At 42.7% G+C, this 19,070-nt stretch overlaps 1 protein-coding gene and 1 non-coding gene across 2 annotated transcripts in view; one reads left to right on the forward strand and one right to left on the reverse strand.

The window, feature by feature from the left end:
• The window catches only part of LOC139694276 (bicaudal D-related protein homolog), a 329,317-nt gene that overhangs the window by 31,090 nt on the left and 279,157 nt on the right, over positions 1-19,070 (forward strand). The gene's annotated exons all lie outside the window — the stretch shown is intronic.
• Positions 8,694-8,765, reverse strand: TRNAD-GUC (transfer RNA aspartic acid (anticodon GUC)). The gene has a single exon. It is a non-coding gene; the product is annotated as a tRNA-Asp (tRNA).

Here is a 19,070-nt window from a genome sequence, read left to right on the forward strand (position 1 = left end):
GGGAAATCGCATTCAGTTCTTTTTGGGGAAAGGGTATTTCAAAACTTACCGCAGAGTGCATGCACGGGGCTATGATCAATGAGATTAGCTCACTACTGATTTCACAGATTGAACCGTCGCGTGTGGATATAATTACGCAAGGCGTTACTCATGAAACCGAAAGCTACATACCAATAGATACGTAATCTCCTTCTGAAACCATAGCATTGCCCTGGCACCCAATGGTTCGTTATTATCTCAGAAATTATAATAGGGATGATCATTTCGAACGCCTTGATCGCTTCTTATTATGTGCAAATCAAAAGATACACCTTGGCCCGCCTTGTTAGGTCGTTTCGATTCGCTTATGAGCGTGAGAGTATTAGGTCACAGCTTTCCCGAACCTATCTGATTAATTTGTGTAACCAACATCATAAATACCGTTTTGTTGGCCGGTCGTGCGACGGAAGTCAACCCGTTCTCCGGGAATTTTTTTAAATTAAAAAAAAGTCTATCCAGTAGAACACCCAGAGGAAAGAGGAAAACTCTCACATGCCGGAAAATATTTTTCCTTCCTCAAAGATAACGCAGGGACGGAGTTTCTCCTTTGATTGCCATTTGGACTCGTTTGCGGAACACACTAGCTGTTCATCTCTTCCGGTTTCGCTTTGGGCTCCTCTCCTCTCCCATCTCCCGCCCCCTCCCATCTCCCCCCCCCGGTTTCCCCCCCTCTCCTTCGAATCGCACGGGCAACCACTGGAGATGGGCGATGTTTAATTCACTCTAACGTCGAATCTGTTGATACGTCCCCCGATACTTTTAAATCCTTAATATCTCACCATAATTGGGAGGGTAGCCATTCGTCATCTCCCTGAAGGTTGGCTTAAGTGGCTGTGCAGGCCAGCCAACTTTTCAAAACACAGGAGGGAGAGAAGAACCCCACCGGGGTGAAGAAGCCGGTGTGGTGCTCCGGGCCAGGAATATGGTAACGATGAAGGACGTGTGGCTGGGGGCATGTGGCGTATGGCTGGGCGCACCATCACGCCGTGTTACACAGTCGAAAAACACACTTCACGCGGAGGCGCGTCTTTCCGCTCTGACTGCTCGGAGCGAACTGGCGACCGGCTGAGTTGGAAGGGAAGATCCCCCACCGCATTTCCCGCGCTGCCATCGATAGTCGCATTACAATAAAATAATGCGCATTGCTTTCATAATGGTCCATGTAACTAATGATAATTGTTACTATTGTTTTTTCCACTTCATAAAATCGAATTTTGATCCTCGTCGATACTTACCTTATTCAGCACTGATTGACTTATTAGTTAACAAATATGCGTATCGTGTGCTGCAAGCGATTGTCACTTAGGTCTGTCCAGTGGGCCGATACTTTATTTTCCTGCAGGAACGGGGACGTTGCCGGCTTGCCTAACACGAGGATGGTAACGGTAGTACCGTGATAGTTATCTGTAGTCGGTACACCCTCTTCTCGATATCGCTCCCTTAAATATTTCTCCTGCCGCTCAAATGGATATCTCTTCAACATCACACTCCAATGGCGGAGGTCACGTGTTTTGCCCATGAGTCTTCTTGTTTTTCGAGGCTTAACAATTCAAGTGTGTGCCATCTCAGGTCAGAGAGCTATGGCGACATCATCTAAAAACTGAGGCTTTCGAAATCCTTTCGCGAGTGGTTTCCACGGTAATTATTTTTTCTCTCATCCGTATTGGAAAACCGAAACTCATCAACGCCCATGTATCGCAAGGAAAAGGAAAGCTTCTTTCTTATTGATGCGGTAACAAGGAGCACCGGCACGGTGTTCGAAATCAGAAAGGGACAATTGAAGACTAATCTCTTGTGAGATGGACTAATTGGCGAACTATTCTTCCCGTTAACCTCCACCTCGCGGTCGTGTTTACCACTCATTTTTCCGTCCGTCATGCGATACAGCATTGCGTATGGTGGAAGTTATGCTTTCTTATGATGGAAGTAATGCTTTCTTTCTCGAAATATCCTATTTTCACTCCTACGTTTGCGCTGAAATAATTGATCGCCAACTCTAATCGTTTTTCCGCATTATGTAGACATGAAGAGACGCCATTCCATGATTTCTTCGGTCTCTAGTTCTCTGATGTTAAGATTTCATTGTTTCCACAAGACACTGAGTGTATTTTTGCCAGCTATCATCAAAGCTTTTATATGCATGAATACATTTTTGAAATATCGAATGAGTAAAAAGAGACGTTTCAGGCGTGATATGGTTGAATATCATAATTAATTAAAAATTAAAAATTGGCAATATTTTCCACAAAATAAAATATATTAATTCGACCTGTTTCAATGTAACTACATCATTGTCAGGTGCCCTGACTAGTTACATTGAAGCAGGTCGCATTAATATATTTTATTTTGTGGAAAATATTGCCAATTTTTAATTAATATCGAATGAGCTAAAAATCTTACGACTAGGTAACACTATGTCTTTTCGCGGGGGATTGGCATTGATCAATTTTGCCGTACCAGTAATAGAGTACAAATGTCACAACTTTCTTCTAGCCTCCCTCCGTGGGCGAAATTTGTCGCTTTCTCTCTTGAAACTATTCAAAATCACCCATAATAAGGGATATCCTTCGTCTTATAATGAAGTCAACCTACTTCATCGCATGTTGAAAATTTCTTAAAATCACCGGAGGAGTCATAGAATAGCGAAACTGTGAGGCGCGAAGTTAATGATTTGGAATTGAATACACCCTTAAGACGGGGAATGGATAAAAATATCGCTATCAAATGATCCATTCCTCTTACACTGCGCTGAATCACTATCCAAGGGTGTGAAATTACGGACTAAATGTGGAAACAGCTTTCCCTCGAGATATACTCGTACGTACTTAAAATTCTAACACTATGAAAGACTCTCCATTCTCGGGATGTCACCGCGTAGGTTGTTTTTCTGACAACAGTTTCGCCCGTGTTTCAACGGGCGTCTTCAGGTCGAAGTGCCGGGACGTGTTTTGGCCGCGTTTATATATGTTTCGCCTCTCCCTCCCTGCTCTGTGATTGGTCGGGGGTTTCCCGCCAAATCCTTTTCCAGGCTCCTGATAGGCGGTAGCCATCTTCTCTGTTAAAGTTATATTTTTCTTTTAGTATCTCGATCCATTTAGTACTTCGACCTGAAGACGTCCGTTGAAACACGGGCGAAACTGTTGTCAGAAAAACAACCTACGCGGTGACATCCCGAGAATGGAGAGTCTTTCATCTGAACGCCGCGAAAATCTACGATCCCATATTCTAATACTATGTTACTATGGTGAGCAGTGTTAGCCAAGTAGTATGGTCATTAGAAGAAAATGTATGTTTGGTAAACAAATTTAAAGCGGAAGGAGTTGATGAAAAGAACCTTAAGTTAATATGTGAAGAAAAACAATAGTGAAAATCTTGGCAAGGAGCCCAGATCCATGTGGCTGTGTAACTTGGTCTTTGAGGTAAGGGAATGAGTGCAGATTGGAGTTTTCGAGATGTGTATGTGGAGAGTAATGTAAAACAATGGACGGAAAAGAAAACAAACGAGATGATGGACGTGTTGGGAGCAGAGATAAGGTTGTTGGGAAAAATTGGGAAATGGCAAAAGAAGTGTATGCACCGAGTGAAAGTGAATTTTGTGAATACTGTGATTAAGGCGGGAGAATATTATGAATAGGCGGGGCCAAAGAATTCCAGCCGTTCTTCGTACCCACAGAGAGCATAAAAAACATAATTTAGCTGGTAGATTACTGCTGATAATAATTGAACTTCCTTGATGCACTGGCATGAAGTGATCAAGAGGTCAAAGTGCCATCGTCCGGACGGGCGGCGGTTTCTCTGGCTGTGTTCGAGGGAAGAGAGTGTCAGGAAAGGCTGGAGGCCGGTGGTAGTTGGCTCCCAGCCTTTTGCGGAGTGCGGATCATTCGTTTGCGAAACCTCTATATCGTGACCGCGTTACGCTCCGTCATGAACCAGTTATTGGAACAGCGATACGCCATCAAATTTTGCGTGAAACTGGAAAAACTGGGAAAGGGACTCGTGGCATGCTCAAGGCAGCTCATGGTGATAACTCCATGGTTAGATAGGGTGTTTTTGAGTTGCACAAGTCGTTTCAGGAGGGTAGAGAATATGCCAAAGATGCTGAACGTTCAAGTTGCTCTTCGATCTCAAAAAGTGATGAAATTCTTGCACGAGTGAAGTCTTTGTTGGACAGACATCACAGGTTAAGCGCTCGCATGGTTTTTGAAAAACTTGGCTTACTTAAAAGTGCTGTGCATCGACTTGTGACCGAAAACATGGGCATTAAAACAGTGTGTGCGAAGTTGGTGCCGCGAGTGCTCTCAGACGAACAAAAGGAAACTCGCACGCGGATCTGTCAAGAGCTTCTCTACCATGCTAGATAGGATCCAAATTATTTAGACAATTTCCCACCAGACTTCTTCCTCCTCCCCCACCTCAAATCCGTGCTGAGAGGACGTCACTTCGGCTCGGTGGAAGCGTTTCAAAAGGCCGTGACGCGGGAGCTTAGCAGCATTCCGGGCGCCGCCTTTCAAAAGGCGTACGTGGTGTGGAAAACGCGCTGGCAAAGGTCTGGGACGCACAAGGGCGGTACTCGGAAGACTTTTGAGTAAATGTATCAATTCTGGCTTTACATTTTTATTAATCAGCTCAATCCTACTACTTCTGGATCAGACCTTGTGCGTAAACTCCTGGATTTCGATCAATCGTCCGTAGTAGTCCAACCCGTACGCTCCGAGCGGATCACGAATATATACGCGAGAAAAAGTAGACTCAGCAGAGCGAATAAATTGGGACAATAATATTATACTTGAGAGTAAGTGATAGCAAATACTTCCCCCCCCTCCTACTCCTGAATCGCAGTTCCCTTTCCTATCTATTTCACTTGAGTGCTTGCTTTTGCATACCATGCCCTTCACCTTTGCTCGAAATATGGAAGTTGAGACGTCCGCGCGGAGATGCGACGTCCTCAGTTCCCAGTTTCGGGTTTTCAATTCGTCTCCCAGTAATTTCGCCTTCGCTCCCGTTCTTCACCCAAGCGCGGCAATTAGTGCGGCCCCCCCTCCCTCACCCGCCCACGCGCCTCGACTTCGGACGCTTACTTTCTCCGGACAGGAGTGGGACCGACTGAAAGGGACATGGAGAGAGGGAATGAACGAACGACATACGCATGATCCCGATACCGGTAGTTGTGTGTTTAGCCGGGCAGTTGGACAGGGAGAGAGAGGGTGGGAGGGAGGGGGATGAAGTGGGTCACTATAACATGGCAAATTACGCAATGTCCGAGCGATCAGCGACGATTTCAACGCCAGCCGCCTTCGTTTGGGCGTATCATCCCTTTTTCGTTTAGGTCTTTCACCAGTCACGATGCGAATAAATCTTGGCAATCGGATTGCAAATGGTGTCCGGAGACGGGCGCACCAATCATGTCGTCAAACAGGATGAACGATCGGAAACAATCCTTACTGAATTATTTCATTTTTGTGGGGCTGTTAATAAGGTCGTGGGGGAGCAGCATATATTTAGCGTCATCCATGACCTATGGACGGAACGGGTACCAGTGAACAGGCAATACATCATACTTTTACGAGTCAATGCCGAAATTCGCACCAGACCAATTTTGATCCAGAATGGTCCTTTCACTCACCGAAGACGACTACATACATATGTCTTGCTTTTGAAATGATTGATCCTGTTATCTGTATATTGCCAAACGCGGACCACCAACATTTTTTTTATTCTTCCATGCGCGGAGTACTATTTCACCCTTTCTCTTTTTGAAACATTTAGGTCCTCATTTTTATGCTCCTGAAACGTCTTCTTCATCCACTTTTTTTTTGTCTTGGCCAGTCAGTCACTGTGAATTCCAGCCAACTTTCTGGTTTGAAACGTGTTTATTCATATGGTTTAAAAGAAGGGGAAAATATTATTCCTATTTCCTGTTAATGGTAAAAGTTTATCTTGATGAGAAATCAATTAAATGAAGAAACAATTAAGATCAATGCAAACAATTCGCGTCGCGGTAAGATTGAAAAATGAAAATTTCATTTGAAATAATTGCTTCATTATAAAATTTAAAAAAACCCAAATGTTTGTTGAATCACATGAAATATTTTCTGATTGAATTATGAAGCAAACATTTTCATTTTAATGCGAAATAACGCTGACCGCACTAATTATATCTGTCATCAGACAATTTAAGTAATGATTAAATTCAGTATTAAGACTTTGGTCCAGTTTTCTGTGGTAACTTGTGCGAACACGCTTTTACAAGTATGCACACTATATATATATATATATATATATATATATATATATATATATATATTATATATATACGAGATATATATATATATATATACTATATATATATATATATATATATATATATATATATATATATATACTATATATATATATATATGTATATATATAATATATATATATAATATATATATATATATATATATATATATATACTATACACACTCATCGCTTGTATGTGACCTCGTTATGCGTGTCGTGCGAAAATATCCGCGTTGCCTGAATGGCTTTGAAAAAGTTTTTAATGGTTGTTTGGCCGTTCAAAGTATAAGATAGTTTCTCTTTTCATTTCTTAATCGTTAGAACCTGCTTCCTTAAATTATCGAAGCACGTTGGTGAATGTTATCGCTCGTAACACGTGTATTCTCACGCAAACACAAAAAAGCATTCATGTTGAATACTTGCCTTTTGCGTGGAAAGAATGTGGATGTGTGGTATGAAGCCGTCAAATCACATGTATGTGTCGACCAAGCAATAAATATCAATGGCTCCTTCGCTTTTATTAATATTCAAGCATGTGTCATTATAATACGAGAATAATAGAAATATGTATTACTCGTATAACACGTATTATTTGAATGCGGAAAATTCCACCGTGTTCGTGATTTTGCTGTTCAGAAAAAAACAAAACTCTCCATTCGTATATTGAGATTGTGAACGTGGTACTTGTCAGGCGAGATTTCACCCAACATTTTTGCATGGCAGTGATGAAACCAAAAGCTTTCCAAATATTTGGTTTCTTTGCTTTATTTATGGAATTAAGGCTGTTTCTCCATTTAAAAAACCTTTCCTTTTGCTTGGTTATGATTGCTCCCAGTTATATGCATGGCAACAATGTCAACAAATCCGTAGTTCCAAACAAACAAGATGGCGTGTTTCTCAGGAACGGCATTTTCTATTACACGATGTAATGTTTCCTTTCTATTTAATTGTGGATTTAGAACATATTTGCTCGGTAATATTTATTTTCTTTTATCTTGACCACAGAAATGACGTCTAGCATTTCACGAACCGTACTTCCTGCTGTTACTATTCATCGTCAGAAATAATGACGCGAAAATATTGTTATTTACAAAAATATGCATATGTCATAAATGTTCTACCTAATTGCGCACTACTACTATGTCTCAATGCCTATTATCTGTAATCAGCTCTTCATTAATGTTAATAAAGTCATCAAATCCAGGTGAATCCATTGGATTACTCATCCCACTTCCAAACTTGGACTTTCCTTCCGCGTTAAGTTAGTGGCACCATAGGGGCCATTCCGGAAGTACTGCCCGAAGAGTCTCTTTCCGTCCATTGCAGTGGTTGAGGAACTGGATTTGATCGCCACTAATCCTGAGGTGTGTGAGGGGAGGGGGGCTGCGAACGCATAATTGGATGCCCTGTGAATCACAAACTCTACGCCACTGATGAGTAAACAATCTTAGATATAACTCAAGAGAATCGTCTCTTTTTCAACAAAGCGAAGTTGCATCACCTACATCTGATTAAGACTCTGATATATTTTTTTTTCATAATTATTTACCAAAAAAACCATGAGTTATCTCATTCTGTTAATTCACCTACTTGAATGACATGAATATCTCTTTGTGTTGAAATGGATACGTACGTTGCGAAATGCGACGCATCCAGCCACGGCCCACGAGCGGTGAAGGGCTGAGATCATGGTTGCGTCGCCACCAACACGTTCCATGTCGCTAGGGGCGCTGGATCGGAAGTCTCGGGACACGGGAAGAACTCGAGGGAATGAAAACGGAATATTCCCGGTGGAAACAGGATGAGGAAGGAGAGAACAGATTAATTCGGAACATGGCTCAGTATATATTAGCACCCCTGCCTCCGTTTTAAGTCTAAATCGAGAGGCAGATCTAGCATATGTATGTACATTACAGAACTTCCTAGCACATTTGAGAGAACTCCGCGATATCATTAATCATGTTGACTGACGTATAATTAAATTAATTTTTCTATTGTTTAAAAAAATTATTTTTTCATATTTATCGAGCTGAATAATGATATTAAATACAATAATGAAAAATATGATGATAAAAACTAATGAATTCACGTCTGGAATAACTTTTAGTGAGTTGGTTTGATAAACAGTGCGTTGTATACGCACATTCAGATCCATCAAAAGATGAAAGAGGCGAAAGGAGAACGCAATGACTGTAAACAGGCAATACTTTTAGAAGTATCCCACCCAACTGACATAACCTGGGCTGTGTAACCAGCTGAGACTACTTATGTGGATATTAAAAATAGATGACACGAAAATTATATTTGAAATTGAAAGAATATATTGTTTTCCAAGTGAGTTAACCAAATAGGCAAGTCGAAAAAAAGCCTACCTCCCCGGCGGGGAATCGAACCCCGGTCTCCCGCGTGACAGGCGGGGATACTGACCACTATACTACCGAGGACTTGGTTATTAATTAATATAAGGAAATTCTATTCAAATTTTATGTTTAGATGTTATTGGGTATTTAATCGCTTGGATAGTCACAGGACTGAAATAATTTTATTCCGGCTGAAGTGTCGTGCAGGGCGTTCTCAAGGATTGCTATTTTAAAATCGGAAGTAGAGGGAAATTTAAGGGTTTGACGTCACGGCATGAAAGCGTGGGAGAGTTCTGGATGTGATATCGAACCAATGTAAACTTAAATACTTCAGGACGGAAGAAAACGCTTGTAAAAATTTTGAGACAGCCAAAAAGTATCTGGAAAGGAATATATATATATATTATATATATATATAATATATATATATATGTATATGTATATATATATATGTATATATATATATATATATATATATATATATATATATATATATCATTTGGACGGCGCAATAGAACACAAAATAAAAATAGTCTGTTTAGACACTTCGCTTTTCCACTTAGAATTTTTTTACGACTTAGGTTTCGTTACAGCGTACATTTTTTTTTGTGTGACATATCTTATATTTCATCATTGTAAACTATGACATAATAAATTTAAAAAAACACTCGATGCTGCTACCTCAGGAAAGAACGAGCGAAAACATACGAATTACTCGTAATACAGGTCAGGAAGGGTCGACACCCGCCCGACTGGTTTCTACATTTCCAAAGTGCACGGTTATGTAACTTGCAAATAACGCGACCCGTCGAAACCGGTGGGCCGCAATAAGTACGATGTAGAATTTTCAATAACAGCTTTCACACTTGGCCATGCCGGAGATCAAACTGCGAACAAGAATTCCTTCTTTCCTTTTGAGGTCGAGAATTGCCGGATATCGGAAGGGCGAAAATGTGACGAAAGCCCTTTTATTCGGCGCATGGCCAAGCGACCGTGATGATAAACAAAAGGGAAGCCATTCCCGCGTTATCACGCGCCAAATAGTTATAGGTTCAATTTACTTTCCGGATATACGGCCCCGCAGTCCACACACGGCAGTGGAGAAAGGCTCGCACGTTGCCAGGGTTTTATTTTCTTGTGGGGGCAGGGAAAGGTATATTTTTTTCTCTCCCCCCCCCTCCTAACCGTCTCTCGCTGATGGGGACGAAAGTGGGGGAGGGGTCGTCGTTATTCCCTGCCCCCTCCACCCCCCAACCTTCCAACTATCCCTAACCGCCCTTCAGTCTTTTTTTTCTTTAAACCTTTTTTTTACTTTCCGCCTCACGACCCACGCCTTAAAAAAATATCATCCCTCCGAAAGTTTCCTCCCTCCCCCGCATCCTTCCCTTTGGCGCCTTCCCCTCACCTCACCCGGAACCACCACTCCGATTTTATATTTAATCCTTCCGCGCCTTCAAAGATGCGTAACTCCTCGTCTCATTTCTCTCTTCCGGGCGACATAAACGTATGCCTTGTGTGCGCGCGATGCCCTCCTCCTCCTAAGGTGTCGAACCCGAGTTGCCGATGAGCACTCCAAGAGCTTCCCCGGCGGGGAGTCAGCCACCCCACCGGGGAAGAAAAGCCGCAGGGGGCGGTAAACTCCGCGCCCAAGTCGCTGGCTCTACACACCATCACAATGCCATATTAATATTTTTATTTCGATGAAGCCAAGACTTTAGAACCCCTTTGGTGTGATATGGTACTTGATAGACATCTTGGTTACTCTCCCGTACTCGAACGTCTGTGCATATCAAGGAGACATGGAGTCGGAAGGTCCAATCCCGAATTTCGCAATGAAATTTTCGAAATCGATAATCGATTAGAAGTGTCGCCGTATGTGCATGTTTGGCGACGACACTTGATGGTTTTATTTCCTTTTCCCTTGAACGATTATAACTGAAAGTAGGGAGTTGAATTCCTGAATCAAAAGTCAAGTGAAAATTTGTCGACCATAATTTGAATTCAGGTCCGACGGCATAAATAATTGTTGATTGAAACGTGGAAAGGATGAGTCGGTCGAAGAAACGGCGATAAAGTCACAATGTTGATTTTTAACGCCTTATTTCTCTATATAATCACTAATGGGTGAATTTTGGAATGGAAAAACTCATTCATAACAACCACGCTCAAACGAATCCACCTTTGAGTGATCTCCTGCAATTTTTAATGAGAGACAAGCCCTTATTAGCCTAATGCGATAGTCTGGCGAAGGGCCTGGGTTAATGTCTTCATATGTATTCTATTTAAAAACTTTTCTATCTTACAGCGTCGAGATAGAAAAAGCCTTCATTGTTTCCACATGTTACCTTTCACCAAAGGGTTCAGGGCTAATGGCTTGAGGAGGACATGATATTTTTGGTAGGAATACGACAGCAATGGACGCCGTTTCACTCAATATATATCGATAAAAAAGTTCCAGACGCATGGAGTCGATTAACTAAAAGTCACTCCTAATTCAAAATTAAGTTATAGTGAGACATCTCTGGGTGGAATCTCTCTTTATGTTCAATGCATCAGGGAATAGATTCATTAAACATATAGAGCTGCAATAGAAAATCCCGCGAGTTGTGAAGGGCGATCTGTGATTAGTTTTTTACTGGCGAAAAAACCACAACTCAGTTGAAATTCATAGGCAACTTTGTGAATTGTACGAAGACAGAGTAATGAGAGAAGGCGGAGTGAGGCAGTGGCGCATTCAATCTAAAAATGGTCGCGACAATGTTCACGTCGAGGACCCAAGTGATCGGCCCAGCCTTGTGACGGGTGAACTGACGCACGGCCAAAAATATTCTTGGGCATAATGGACATTTCTCCGTCCACTCTTAAACTAACAGCACCGCAGGCGCTTAACAATGTCACTCATCACTTAATCGATGCACAGCACAAATTTCCCGATTGCACGATAGCAGCTTTAAAATTTATTGCCAGCAAAAACCTTATCACCAAACGGATTTTAGATTTGGCGGGATTTCAAATTGTATTGTTCATTTTGACTCGCAATTCTAAACAAACGACAAGTGTTGCGGCCTTCCGAACAATGCAGCTCGAGGTGTACTGCCCTTGTGTGTGTGTGTCAATAAAACAATCATTCGGCTCCCCCCACTACTTCGGTCGCAACACGCAAACAAATGTTACTTTCTGGACTGCTCTCGTAACTATTGCACGGTATAACATGCTGTTCATTCTTCAGACCTGTAAAAACCCTCAATCGAATCGAAGAACATTACTCATACAAAAATCCATCAAAGTTGTCATGTACGGGTTCTCCAATAAGTAGTCTAATCGGATCCAAGTCCAATCATCCAATCCCCTTCCAAGGATGACTGAATTTGCTGAGCATCATATCAATTTAAGTAGGCACCTACACTTCTTCTCAGAGAAGGAGGTAAAGAGTGTCCTTCTTTATTGTAAAAAAATTAACATGAGCGACATATTCCAAGAGTTAATGAAGACTTATTTACAGGCGAACTTCGGAGAAGTTGGCGATCGTTATAATTCGCGACGAGCATCTGTTTTCACGCAAAATTGCACGTTCAAACTACGCTAAGTTGTAAGCAGGGACTCTGATAAATCTCCGATGATAAATGCGCACTCGGAATACACGCGGAGACTGAGTTAACTTTAAATTGGCTTCGATCATTCATTTATGAGATAAGATTAGTGCCAAGATGAAGTCAAGAATATGCTTAATTCCTAATATTTGAGAATGAAGCTCAATATTACTCATGCATAAGAGATCATGTCGATAAAATTAAAGAGATCAAGTGTAGAACAGATAGATTTAAGATGTAATTTTTTCCACGAATGATAAGGGATCATAATAATATTGTTCGACCGCGATAGGGTCATGTTTGAGTCAAACTTAATCTGGTGTGTATTCAGTCCCTTGCATACACCCTAGCGGTGGCTTGCAGGGTACTTAAATAAGAAAATACTGTACTTTTGCACCCACTTTTTTCTTATACTCCGGTTCGAGCATAGTTTTCTCAACAGCTGAATGCTACGGCACTAGAAACGATCACCGGTTCCCGAACGACTTGTCTCCCTCCTCTGCTTTAAGGCGTCCGGACCCTCTAAACACCCAACGCCTCGTCCCACCCCCCCTAATCCCCCCGTCCATGGGTGAGTCCCTCTCCTCGGCAGCCAAAACAACAGCGGCTGCCCCACCCGCGGTGCCGCAGACACCATGCCCTCCCTCCGACGGCACGACCCAAGGGCGTCAGCACCTCCCAACTGGTCTCTCGAAAGAGGAGGCGGATGCTGAGGGGGCGGGAGAGGCAATTCGTAAACAAACAGCGTCGCGAGACTCAAGACAAACCAGTTCGCCATTGGCGGAACCTTGCGCGATTGGAGACACTCGCGACTAATAACAAAGCGTATTGCGATTTAAGACGTAAGAGTATTTAAAGAGAGAAGAAAGTAAGTTGCTGAATTTTGAAAAAAATACCATTATTATCCATACCTCGCAAGAGTTAGGATTGAAATATGGCACCAATTGATTGATTTTTCAATACAGATACGAAATAGTGTTGCGGCAAGAGTTTTTTTTAGCGAACATTGAACTGTTTTCATACGATTGCTTTCAATGATGTTAGCAACCATTGGTTAGGATAGTTGAGAATAGAATATGGGTCTCAGCCTTGATACCTGTCACGTACCAGATCACTATTACATTTTTATACTAATTCCATTTAAGAATTGCCAAGTGCCCAAATGATGGATACGAACGTCTTGCCTCTAGAACATAAGTACACTATTAGTTGACTCTAAGGTACGAGCGGGTTAACACAGATGGAGTGCTGACCGAGGTCATGCACGTTTCCTGTCCCTCAATTCACCGCCGTGGTGACGTAGTGTACCAATCCACTTAGTTACGAAAGATTTATATCGACACACAATATGCACATTTGTGGCTTGTGCTCTTCTTTTTTCTCCTTATCTCTTCCGAATAGGACGCCGATCTTGTCGGGATTTGGAGTCAACAAATCCATTATTCAAGATGCAATGGAGTTTTCTTTTACGCAGCTATCATATGTTGGAAATGCTAACTAGTAATGCAACTTTTGCAGAGGATAGTCCTCACCTACTGGTCACAATCTCTATGTTTCGAACTACAGGGTGGAGAGGAATGGACTCCCTAATTTGACGGGTGAATATTAATTATAAAAACGTTTTTATTTCTGAAAATTAAATTTAATGCCATTTTATTTTTATTAGGATTTGAAAATTATTTCATCCAAGTGACGACCTTGGTGAGCGATGCACACGTTGAGTCGTTCAAAAAAGTTTTCGAAAACTCTTCTCATATGTTGCGTTATTTATTTGGATGCACGTTGGGTCATTTTTAAAGAGTTTGGCGACATTTTCAGCTCGAAGTTTGTCTTTATTTTTCTCTCTTTCATTCATCTACTTGGCGGTTAGTTCCATTGCAATCGGGGAACAGTTTCCGTTGATATAGTTTGAAAAACTTACCCAACAGAAATGGCTGAAATTTTTTTTAGAACCATTCTGAAGTTTTGATGGAGAATGTAGTGAAAGTCGACGCGTTGGGAGAACTACCTTCAAGGATGGATTGGCCGAAGATAAAAAGCAAGAAATTCTAGATGTCGTTAATTTCCACACCGCTGATTATGAAGCCAGAATGGGGTCGAAGGAGGAGTGAAGCGGATGGAACAAAAAAGGTTTTTTTACGGACGAAATTACGATGGCTGGTCCCCAAGTACTGTATTTAACTCCGCATCAACCGAGAAAAACATAGCGCATATTTCCATCATGAAGTATTCATTGATCAGTCTCCATTCCGGCATCGGCTGACTTGAGGACTTCCACTGGGAACTCCCGTGGACAATCTAATTCTCTCCCGCACGTCTTCTTCCTTACGTTTCTATTTATCTGGTCCAAGCATTTTCCTCTCTCCATTTCTTTTAAGATTCCAAGAAACTGCGAGAGATGCCGCAACAGTAACTTTTAACGGAGTCATCAGCTAAGTTAGCATTACAATACAACAATTTCAGAGTATAAAAATCATTCACCTTGAACGGGATTCGAACCCGGATCCCTTGATGTCCGGCCGAGTGCTTCTTTTATGATTTTCTATAATATATTCACAACCATTTGGCTCCTAACAATTCTACATATAGTTTCTCACGGCTTGCTTGGTCTGGTCATTATTTCTTTTACGAGTGGCACTTGTTGCGTCCTTTTCCTATTCCGTCTTTCTGTACGTATACTTTGTGTTAGGGGATCGAGATGGTGCGGTGGCTATCGTACTGGCTTCCCACCCTGAGGGCCTGGGTTCAAATCCCGGCGGTGTTGAATATTGGCCAGTGGTATCTCGATCCCTTCTTGAGGTGCTTTGTGGAGGGCACTTTGAGTGAGTACGCCGTCCATCGGATGGGAGGTTAAGCTGCAGACCCCTTGGCGCCTTTCGTAAAGGGTAGGCTAATACCGACGCCGGGTTTCTCTCCACCCTTCATCCTTTCCTGTCCATCCCTAATGGCGCAAATGACCTCAGCTGTCGGTCGTCTCCCCTAAATACTATTACTACTTCGTGATACATATCTTCTGCTCATTTAATCTTCGTCATTTGCCCTCAGTACCATATCAATTGTTACGAATCCGAGTGAAACTGATAACATTTTTGAGATTGTAAATAACATTCAAACATGCCAGAGTTTTTTATTTATCTTTGGATAGATGAGTAGGGGACGAAAGATTAAGTCATATGAGAAATGAGTCGGACAGTGGACAGAGGAGAGAACATACGGAGGGGAGGGCTTCGTGAGCTGGGGTGATCGACGATGGAGTCCCCCCCTCCCTCCCACCCTCTCTATCTCCGTCTCCCGTCCCCAGTCCCATTCGTATCGAATAACGCGGGAAGGCGTGTCCGTGGTTGCCCGGATATCGGTCTCCAGGTTTCCTCAGCATCTCAAGGACGCTCGAGAGAAGTCGACTCGGGGAGTGGACGTAGCACTCGCATGGAAAGTGGAGACTGTGAGGAAAGCCATTTTGTTCACTGGATTACACCCGTGGCGTGCCGTTTCCCCACCCGCGATTTGGTGACCAGAAAGGTGGCCTACGCCATTGTGGCCTACACCTGAGCATGTGCTCACCATATGGTCACCAGGTGAAACTATGACTACCTGTGGAAATAACTACAATGAATACTTACATGCAGGCCTGAAAATATTCGATCTTCACCGAGTGCCAAAAATAATCACCATTCATGTTCTTTATTTTGCGGTAATTTTAAATATTCTTGAGCAAAACTAACCTATCTCTAGTATTTCACCCTATTTAAGTATACTTTTACACTAATGGAGGGATGGTTATTTTTCCAATTAAATCTCTTGAATAAATTGGAAGGACGCGTCTTTAGCGGTGACGTTGAAAATGTGTTATTACCCCCATCGTACTACGGTAGGAGATGTCATCCCAATGAAATTAGAGAGATCAAGGGTAGAACAGATAGATTTAAGATGTTATTTTTTCCACGAACCATTAGGGATTAGAACAACGTTATCCAACCGCGCCATGAGGGAAAAGTATTGTTTGGGTCAAATGTAGCCTGGTATGTAATCACCCCTTGCCACACATCCAAGAGGTGGCTATCAGGGTGCTACGTAATTTGTAGAATAACTTTTGACTCAATACTGCCAAGCTTAATGTAAAGTTGAATCAAAATGGAAATCAGAAGCATATTTACTTTCAAATTTCAGAGCATAGCATAATTTCCTTCTTTAAGAGGCAAATTTTAAACATTTTAAAACCAATTTTTCTTTAGGGTTAATTTAAATCTCTTTCGTTGATTGGAAGGGCGTCTCTTTAGAAATGGTATAGGAAATGCATTATTATTCCCATTGTACTACGGTAGTGGAGATCATGTCAAAGAAAATTAGAGAAATGGAGTCTAGAACGGATAGGTTTGAGATGCCATTCTAGCCACGGACGATAATGTATCACATTAACATTGTCTGAACGCGGTAGGGTCATATTAGGGTCAAAATTAGTCAGGTGGGTATTCAACCCCTGCCATACACCCTAGCGACGGCTTGCGGGGCACTAAAATAACTTAAATAACATAACGCACAAGTCGTTCCACCCCGTCAAGATTGTTGTCCATTGGGAGGGTCCAGGTAGATTGTTGGGAAAAGTGAATCAATGCAACGCAAGAAATTCACTTTGCGACACCGCAAAAAATCTCTTATATAATACATTATCATTTATTATCTTTATTAAATATATTTCCTGGGGCCTCATTTACAGATTCCCTAAATGTAGTCCTTCGTCTTATGCAACTCCACTCCGAGTTCACATTTGTACACTAATGCCTTTCGTGCGAGTCGGCCTCTTGGTTACCTCCTCCTTGGGAGAAAAGAAAGAAGGGACGCCACGGAAGGAATCAAAGGGGGAAACTACACAACGTTGAGGGAGGGTTTGCCTATTTATATCAACTTCGATTTTTGGTCGTCGGACCCGTCCTTGTGTTTATCTCCGGTGAGATTCGAAGGGCACGGCTATCGTTAATAGGCGCCACGATTTCATAAAAAAATAATTACGCTTATATAGTTCCTGTATGCTTACACTGCGTACATTTTGCTTCAAGGAAACACTCGCGAAAATCGTTTCTCCCAAGAACTGACTCGATGGTCACGCGAGCGTTCGTCTGCTAAAGCGAGTCACGATTCTGCACTCTGTAGAGGCTGGATGGAGAGCCATTTAATACGTGTTTTAACACTTGCTGCCCAACGTGAAATCATACCTCCGCGAGAGCACGCATGCCGTTCGTCAGTTGTTTCCACAACTTTCATCCTCTCGAAAAGGTTTTGACCTCAGTAAATGTGGGCGTGTACTGCAGTGAATTTTAACGAATTGAATCGTACGAAGACGATGGATATGTGAACATGAACTTATTAGCTTGTCAGTTGAAAATAGTTCCGTCATTTCCCATTCGTTTTACAGATAGTCCAATTAATCGAATAATCACATACATGTAAGAGACGCATGCTGGAGGACACCCATCCCCTGTCGCACCACTTCGAGGCGGTTCAGGGAACTTTTATCTACATCTATCTAACACCCAGAAAGCCGCCGCAGGGGCGTGTGGCGGGAGGTGTTAGGCAACTTCAGGTAACCGTGGAAACGGAATTGTTCTTCGCGGTCTGGAGAGCATGGTGTAACGGAAAGAGGAGAGTTTTCATTCGGAGAACTCGCTTTGTGCGTACGTAAACCAACAAATTGACTTAACAGATTTTCACACCTTGCGATATGACCGCCAAATTGGAGAAGAATTCATAAGGTTAACTCTTGAAATTCCGGCAAACAAAATCTTGTAGTAGAACCTGGAAGGGCGCACCCAAACTCTTTCCTCCACTGCCACATCCAACCCCAGTGCCCCCTCCCCTGCTCCTGTTCCTGCCAATTCACCCCGTCCAGCCCTCCCGACGCCGGCGTGCTGCGTGAATCCGGCTGGCGCTAGGGGGAGTGAGGGGGTCGAGGGTTGGTGGGTGGGCGGATGGGGGGAAGGGCGAATCTGGATGGAACACGGCGACCTCCGTTAGATGTCGTCCGCCCCGACCTCCCCTTCCCCACACCCTGGTCCGGCGAACGGATGGGCCGGAGATAAAAGCAGAATGCAAGCCACAGAATGCACTGCGTTTGTTTGACGAGTACGTCCTTTTGGGGAGTTAGAAGAAATCCGTTCACACAAGAAGGGGCATCGCGAGAAGGATAAATCAAGGGGACACTGCGACAGGAATTTGCTCATTCACGTGGAGGAAATTCAAGGAAATTCAAAAATGCTCATTCAAGGTGGAGAAAATGAACGACCCCGCGTTAATGCGGCATGGGTGAGGAATTCGTGTTTTCGCTGCAATGCCGAAACTTTCGTGTGGCCGATGGCGGCGATTGCGGTGTTTTTCGAGGCGAAAAACGATGCTCAAATGTCAACATGGAACCCTACGTGGTAGTCCAGGGGCAGAGCGTTGGGCTACTGATTACTGAAGGGGCCGGGTTCGATTCCCGGGCACGTATCTCTGAGCACCCTCAGCTCCACCCAAGATTTTTCGGGCACCAGATCTTCCTGGGAAACCATAGACGGCACAGGGAAAGGAACTGACCCCCCTAACCACCCTGCTAATGTGTGAATTTCACGCACCGTATAGGGCACAGTTTTGGATGAACTCTACCATCACCCAACAAACCGACCTTCGCGGTTCATTACTGTGTTTATGGTTTTTCTTGATTTAGTCATGGATTTTTTCTAAACTGTCATTTCGATTTGATGACGAAAATATAAACAGAAACGTTGGAAATTTACAATAACCATAATGTTGTTATCATATTTTCTTT

The sequence above is a fragment of the Hetaerina americana genome, unplaced genomic scaffold (genome assembly GCF_022747635.1).
Source record: "Hetaerina americana unplaced genomic scaffold, ioHetAmer1.1.p SCAF_5, whole genome shotgun sequence".
In the NCBI taxonomy this organism is placed as follows: Eukaryota; Metazoa; Arthropoda; class Insecta; order Odonata; family Calopterygidae; genus Hetaerina; species Hetaerina americana.